Here is an 8029-nt window from a genome sequence, read left to right as displayed (position 1 = left end):
GAATGTCCAACAGAAGGGGAAAGAGAGCCACTGGACGACCTCCCGTCAGCTCACATCAGGGTCTGCTGCCAAACAAGCGTGAGCATCAGACTCATCGGTGTAACACCGAGCCTGGTTGGGACTTCAGAACCCCACATAAGGGACGGCGCACACAGTCCGCCCACTGGGAACTCTGATTTCCCTTCCTCGCCAGGCTGGCCTGGGCCCCTCCATGTCTCTAACTGATTCCATCTACACAGCAGCTCCCGGGCCAGGGAGGACAGGAATAATGGCTGTCCGGCTACCAGGGGGGAAACTGAGGCAAGGGGATGCTCTAACAGGACCCACTCGTGGTCACCAGGAGCCCATCACAGCACAGCCCCCATATCTCGGCCCCCACCCATGGTCCCATCGCCTCTAAACACCAGAAGCATCCGCTCACCTGCAAGGGTCAGGTCAGGGTTCATGTGTATTCGTTCCAGGGTCCTTATAAAGCTCCTCGTGCTGGGGGACTTCATCTGCAGAGATCTATGCTCTTGCTGACTGGAGGCCGGAAGCCACGAGCAGGGTGGGTTACTTCTCAGGCTGTGGGAGACACTCTGTTCAGGCCTCTCCCAGCTTCTGGGGTTTGCTGGCATTCTTAGCATCACCCCAATACCTGCTTCTGCTTCCAAATGACAGGCTCCCTGTGGACGTGCCCCTGTGTCCAAAGTTCCCCTGTTTATCCAGGACCAGTCACCCTGGATTCAGGGCCACTGTCATCACTTCATTTTAACTTGGTGACTTCTCTAAAAACCCTATTTCCAAATAAGGTCCCATGCTGAGGTACTGGGATTAGGACTCCCACGCGGGAATACTGGGGACCACGGTCCAACACAACGGCTTATCGGGAGATTTCTCTCGGAGATTTCTCTCTGGGGAACACTGAGTTTCCGTTCATTCCCCACGCACCTATGAAGCACGGTGCTGTGAGCTCTTAGTCCTTGCTCCTGATTTGCGTATCTAGTCCTACCTAGCAGGCGTGCACAGGGACTCTGGCGGGACTTCAGCTTGGACGTTTTGCTAATTTGGGAGGGAGTCTGCTCCTCTCCTTCTCAGCCCACCTCCCTGCCCTCCCCTCTGGACCCACATGTCCCACCTGGTTTGTGAGTGGAAAAGACGGGACGCCCGTCCATGCGCTCTGGGAGCCCTTTACCGGACAGAGGAGACGTGGAACCGAAGCTGGTGGGGAGGCCTTGGCTGACATCACGATCATGACCTGAGCTGAAGGCAGAGGCTTAACAACTGAGCCACCAGGCACCCCAGGATTTTATTTTTAAGTAATCTCTACACCCAACGTGAGGCTGGAACCCATGACCCTGAGATTGAGTCACGAGCTTTACCAACTGAGCCAGCAGGGCGCCCCTACAGTTCAACCTTTTTTTTTTCCCCCCAAATAGTTATTCCCAGGAGTCTTCAAAGGTTACGTGGCTTCACAGGGCATTTCCAAACTATATACCTATTGCTACGTCAGCTAGAGCAGGACAAGTCCTCCACGTGCGGATTATATGTTGACAGTGAACTGGAGAACGGCTAGGTCCTGTCGTCCAAAATCCCTTCAAACACGAATGGGACGGCCTGGAGGCTGAGCGAACGCCCCCAGAGCACCGTGGTGCCCCTTTCCAGACTGGGGAAGGTTCCGTGGGTCTGGTCCAAGGCTGAGGCTCCCTGTGTACCTGGAGAGGAAGAGGATGAGGCAGGAGCCTGCATGGACGGGTCACCCCTCACTGTGTGTGCCTACCCCAGGCTAACTGGGCTGGTTCACCACATCATTATTCCAATCAACCTTGGGCCCTGCCCCCTGCATGGCAGATGTGATTGCCCAATGTTTGAAAGGCAAGGCCAGGGAAGCTAAATAGTGGTCCCAGATCTTGGCCAGTGTGGGCTGGGGTCAGGATTCAAACTCAGAGCTGTCTGGTTCCAAACCCAGGATGGTTCCACCGCCCCCAACCACCTCCCCTGCTAGCTGGGTCTCCATCCTGGTGCCATTACAAGTTTAGGGTCAAAAAGCTACGTGGGGATTTTCTCTCCCCCAATGCGTTTTCTTATCTCTCCTGCCGACAACGGTACAGTTTTCAAAGGCAGAAATCAAAACCCAGAGAAACCCTGTTCCTGAGGCAAGACCGACCCACAGACAGCTGTATGTCCTCAACGTACGCGGCCTGGTGAGCTGGGGGCAAGTGTGCACCCATGAGACCATCACCGCAGTCAAGGCCATGAACTTGTCCTTCATCTCCAAACGTTTCCTGCTGCCCTTTTTAATTTAAGACTTTTTTTTCAAAGATTTTATTATTTGACAGAGAGAGCCACAGAGACTGAGGGAACACAAGCAGGGGGAGTGGGAGAGGGAGACGCAGGCTTCCTGCTGAGCAGGGATGCGGGGCTCCATCCCAGGACCCTGAAATCATGACCTGAGCTGAAGGCAGACGCTTGAGGACTGAGCCATCCAGGCACCTCATATTTAAGACTTTTAAAATTTTTCCTTTTTTTCTTTCATGGTAAGGGCACATAAGATCTAGCATCTCAACGGAATTTCGAGCACTCAGCCTGGTACCTCTAACTACAGGTCTGTGGGGGACAGCACCCCCCCCCAGCTTCCTTCGTCAGCCTCCGCCCCTGTGAATGTCTCTATTCCCTCATGCAATCAGCCCTAACACGGGGAGCAGAGATGTGGACTGGGCTGAGAGAGACGTTCAGAACTTGCGAAGTGGGCGCTGGACGGACGGGAGATGAGACTCAGCCGGTGCAGAGAACTTTCCAGGGGCAGCATGAAGCCTGTCCACACGTGCTCTTTGATTGATGATCCCATAAGAGCCCCATTCACAGAGGAGAGAACCAAGCAACCAGAGTCACCCAGCCTGCAGGTCGGGCGGGAGCCCTACATTTCAATCCGGGTCTGCCGGATCCCAAAATGGTGGCCGTCGAGTCAAGAGGAGCCCCGGCCAAAGGGAAACCAAAGGGAAGCTCTCTGGGCCCCCAGGCTGGGAGTGGCAGCGGCGGATAAGGGGACCGGTGTTTGAAGTCTTCAGCCTTTCTTCTAGGAGATGTGGCCACCGTGCTGACAGCCTCGGGGTGAGGGGGGCGTTCGGGCTCCTCCTGGTGAAAGTGGTGGATGTGGACAGCGAGTGAGAAAATGGCCAGGGAAGGACAGGGGTTTCCAGCTGCAGCCGGACTGCCTGGCACCCACGGCAGGAGCCGCAGAGACACAAGCCGTCCCCGCCAGGAGCCAAGCTCCGGTGCCACGTAGAATGCTTCGGTCCCAAAGCCTCTATTATTAGCAGAACCATCCTAATTAGTACTTTTAAGCCCACATCCTAGACTCCAAGTTAGAGCTTCAATTCTCTTCTGAGAGTGAGTCCGTGTGTCGCACATACATGTCCAAGGAGGAGGATTCCTCCAGCACACGCGGTGGGCTAAGCCCTGTTCCTCTCTCACCTTTACGCCTGGAAGCCTCCAGAAGCCGCAAGAGCGGAATTGCTTCTCTGATTTTCTTTCTCACATTTGGTGATGTTTTTGCCTCCAGGCGTCTGACCACGCGGGGACCCTGACCCTGGGACCTCTCGGCGGAGTCATCGCGAAAGGGACGTTTCCCTATCCGCCCCAAGCCTGGTTCTTCTCTCTACAGACAAAGCCAAAGGGCATCCGGGGGAGTAAGTGTTGGGAAATAGAGGGAGGGAAAGTGGGGTTTCATTCCAGGGCATTGTGTGTGGGTCCTACTGCGCGTCGGCCGTCCTGCCAGAGGCTATGGGCACATGGGATCCCTCTAGGGCCTCCCAATCTGATGGGGGTAACAGGTTCCTTCCCACCACCTCACAGGGGGGCCCAAAGTAGATGCTGGCAAGAGGTATGAACAGGGGCTGAAAAGCACCCAGAAGGAAGTGCCCATTCTCGCTGGCAGGCTTCACGCACCATCGATCCACTGGCCCCTGCAACACGAGGAGAAGGAAGTGGGGTGTTGCTATCACCTCCACTGTTCCTGGTTGAAACTGGTCACCTCATTGGTGGGTGTCGGCGAGGATTTAGAGACACAGGTGTGAATGTCCAGGTGGGTTTGGGCACCCGCGTGCCGAGAGAGGAGACGGGTGGTGACTTGGCTCAGATGTGAGCCTGAAGCTGCCCCGAGTAGGATTCGAGGGGAGGAGTCCAGCCGGGAGGTGCTCCCGGAAGCACCTGCAAGTAGGGAAAGTGGCCCCGGGGGGAGGAAGGAAGCCCACGCGAGGCGAGGCGAGGAGCAAGTCACAAGGGTGGGCCCCAGGGCTCTACCCGGGAGACCACGTGGACCTCCCTTCCGTCTTGTCCCACTCAAGGGGAGAGAGCTGGGGGAGTTCGTCCCCAGCACCCCGCCCGCCGTTGGTCAAGGGCCTCTCTGGGGGGAGAGTCTCCTCATACCCGCTCCCAAGGCCGCAGAGTTGGAGATGTGCGCAGTAGAAGCTCCAGGGCACGCGGGAGGAAGGCAGGAGAGTGGGAGGCATGGGGCAGGGCATGGCAGCCTCGGCCTAGCGAGAGAGGGTTAGCGACACGCCGGGAATGGAGACAGAAGCCAAAAGCCCCCGAAAGCATTAGGACAGTCGGTAGACACGGCAGAGTGGGGAAGGGTTCTGCTGGGGTTATTGTCTGCGGAGTTCAGACGTGGGGTAGGGTGGGGCGTGGTCTAGACCTGGCCTCGCTCTGGTGATGTGGACGGGACAGGGTGAGGGGCTGCAGAGTGAAGGCCGAGTAGACACGAGCACGGGGACAAGAGGTTCCAAACTGCGTCTGCCTGTCGGGCCTGTGAAACCAAGTGGCTGATGAGGTCGTCGCACCCCAGCTTGGGGGCCGGCTGAGAGGCCGGTCCAGGGCGGCTGTGGCCGCGAGCAGGCGCTGACGGTTAGGGCATCTGGGTGGGGAGGCGGAGCGGACGGCTGCAAGCTTCGTCTGGAGCGCCAAAGGACGAGCCCGGTGGCTCTCGGTTGTCCCCGCCATGCTCCCTGAATCTTCCCTGGACATTGGCCTCTCCGGGGGCTGCTGCTGCTGCTCCTGTGATGTCCCTCGGGGCGCTGCACTTGGCCTTTCTGAGAGGTCAAAGAGCGGGACAGCCGGGGGGCTGAGGTTGGGGGGAGGTCCCCGGCTGAATGACCTGCAGGCAGCTGTTGGCTTTGAGTGTCCATCTCTCCCCGCTTCGGTGGGGGTCATCCATGCTGGAGACGGTGGCAGAGAGCGCACCATGTGCCGGAGCGAACATGAGTCAGTGGAGAGCCTCACCCTTAGCGACACGGGACCGCAGGTCCAGGGCTCGGCTGGCTCCCGGAGTGCAGGTTATGCACCTGGGAGGCCGCCACCTAGCAGAGGGCCTGGCATCAGAGGCCAGGAGGACGGGCCTTGAAGGTCTGGGGCCGGGAGACCTGCCAGTCCTGCGCTGTCCTCATGAAGGGGTGGTGGTCCCTGACCCTGGTGGCTGGGACCGGACAGTATCCACGACAGAGGGAAGCAGTGGGACCCATGGGGTAGGACGGGTGATGGTGACACAGGTGGGCAGGTGAGCTGGGGGACAAGGGAGAGGAGGGCATCCTGGGTACCCTGGAGGGTCCCCAGGAGGAGGGTAACCAGCACCCGGTCTCTGGCCTGGGTGACTGGATGCTGGAGTGGGATTGGGAGTGCGGTGGGGGAGGGGAGGCTGGCGAGATGATGATGAGGCGGGGCGTTATGGCCCTGCCCTCCCCCAGGCTTGTCCGGGGGACATGCGGTGGCCCAGAAAGGGCCAAGTTCCAGTGCTGGGGTAGGCAGGCAGCGGGAAGTGAGGTTTGTGGTCATTTCCCCCCGTGTATGGGGTTGGATGGGTCCTCACAAAATTCACATCCTTCCCAGAACCCCAGAATGTGGCCTGATTTGGAAGTAGGGTCTTTGAAGATGTGCCCAAGCTCAGATGAGGTCACTCTAGGGGAGGGTGGGCCCCGAGTCCAATGTCTGGTGTCCTTACTATTGCTATTATTAGTATTATTTTTAAAAGAGTTATTTAAAAGTGTCCTACAGGGGCGCTGGGTGGCTCCGTGGGTTAAGTCTCTGCCTTCAGCTCAGGTCATGATCCCAGGGTCCTGGGATTGAGCCCCGCATCGGGCTCTCTGCTCAACGGGGAACCTTCTCCCCGACCCCCGCTTGTCTCTCTGCCTCCTTGTGGTCTCTGTCTGTCAAATAAATAAATAAAACCTTTAAAAAAAAAAAATGTCCTGCAGCTCTGTGCCCACAGCTCAGATGGGGCCCTGGAGAGACAGGGCCAGGCCGGCCTGGCAGCCCCCTTCACCTCAGCAAAGCTCACGGCTCATGTCTGACTGCACCCCCAGCACGCATCCCCTGAGAGTGTGGGGGCGGGCAGAGCCCCTGGGGAAGGGGGGCACTGCTCTCTCCAGAGTCACAGAGCATGGCAGACCCACCTGACGACATGGCAGTAAATCCTCGACACAGCTTTGTTTCCTTTAAAAAAACCCAAAAAAACAAAAACAGAAACGCAACCCAGGAAAGTTCAAATCCACAGAGTCCCTGAATGCAAAGGTGGGAGGCCCCAGCCGTGGCCTCCTGGGACCCGCCCTGTTCGAGCTCTGCCTGAATCCTGTCGCCTGGGAAGGTAGGGGTTCCACGGTGGAGAAAATGGGACAGAGACACACCCAGCGAGGAGAAGGCCACGCGGTGACAGATGTGGGGGACAGCAAGGAATGGGACAGAGACACACCCAGCGAGGAGAAGGCCATGCGGTGACAGATGTGGAGGACAGCAAGGACAGCCAGCAGCCCCAGAAGCCAAGAGAGGCAGGAACAGATTCCATCCTAGAGCCTGTGGGGGAAGCACCGCCCTGCTCACACGCGGGGTTCGGACCCCAGAGGTGCTGCCGTCTGCGCCGCCGCCTGACCTCGGTGCTCCATTGCCCTGGGACCCCGCCCGTTCCTGCTTCCGCAGCCCTAGAAAGTCAAGTTTAATTATTCATGCGCACAGTCAGCATATATTTCCCCCATAGTTCAGTGAAAACTTCTAAGGACTTTCCAAAAAAAACCCCACAAAACCCTCTTTTATTCTCTCCGCATTTTAGTTAGCCGAATGCCAAAACAGCAGAACAGAACAGCATCCGGCTTCCTGCCCCCCGCCCCCACCTCCCTGCCTCTCATCTGAGCTTGCAGATTCCGAATCAAAGAGCATTTGTGAAGCACCCATCATGTGTCAGGTAGCATGGTAGATGCTGTACGTTATAATAATAGTAGGAAAGTTTATTGAAAGCACGCGTGTTTAAATGCCCAGCAGCATGCAGAGGGCTTTCGCGTGTTCTTATTTTTTTGATCATCTTCTTCCTTCACCCAGACGCTATGAGGTTGGTATTGCCCCATTGTATAGATGTGGAAACTGAGGCCAGCATATGAGTGACTCAGCTAAGGAAGCACAGCTGGTAAGTCAGCTTCCGCCCGAAACTCCGCCGGGGCCAAGCCAGGCAGCTCCCCATACCTTGCAACGATGTTGGGCTCGAGAGGGTCGGGCAGCAAACAGTGGCCGGCAGGCTGACTGCTGTGGCCCACGGACAGCACAGGCTGGGGGAGCTGCATTACAGGCTCCTAGCTTCAGCTTTTCACCCTCTGGGGAGGCCATAGGTGAAAATCTTTCAATGGCCACGTGGCCGTCACCGGTGAGGATGGTAGGTAAGGAGTTAGTAACATTTATAACAACGAAATGAAGACCATTATTAGAACCACGAGAGGTGCCATGAACTAAAGTTAATTGCAATAATTACTCACTTATTGGGGAATTAGAAGATAAGTCGAGGTTTGTAGATCAGGGAGGAATGAGAAAGGAAGGATGCGTGAGAATGTGTGCACTGGGAAGTTCTGGAGGTCTGCTGGACCGCGGTCAGAGAAGAAGTCCAAAAGCATTGCTTACCCAAGCATATGCCCCCCAGGCTAGCTGCTGATAGATCACAGCTCCTAAAAGTGCAAAAAGGAAAAAAAAAAAGAAAGAAAAGGAAAAAAGACGGTGACCTTGGACCCCGGGATCATTC

This window comes from Mustela putorius, unplaced genomic scaffold, assembly GCF_011764305.1.
Source record: "Mustela putorius furo isolate JIRA1106 unplaced genomic scaffold, ASM1176430v1.1 tig00000738_pilon_pilon_pilon, whole genome shotgun sequence".
Lineage (NCBI taxonomy): Eukaryota > Metazoa > Chordata > Mammalia > Carnivora > Mustelidae > Mustela > Mustela putorius.
This window is presented reverse-complemented; position numbering follows the sequence as displayed.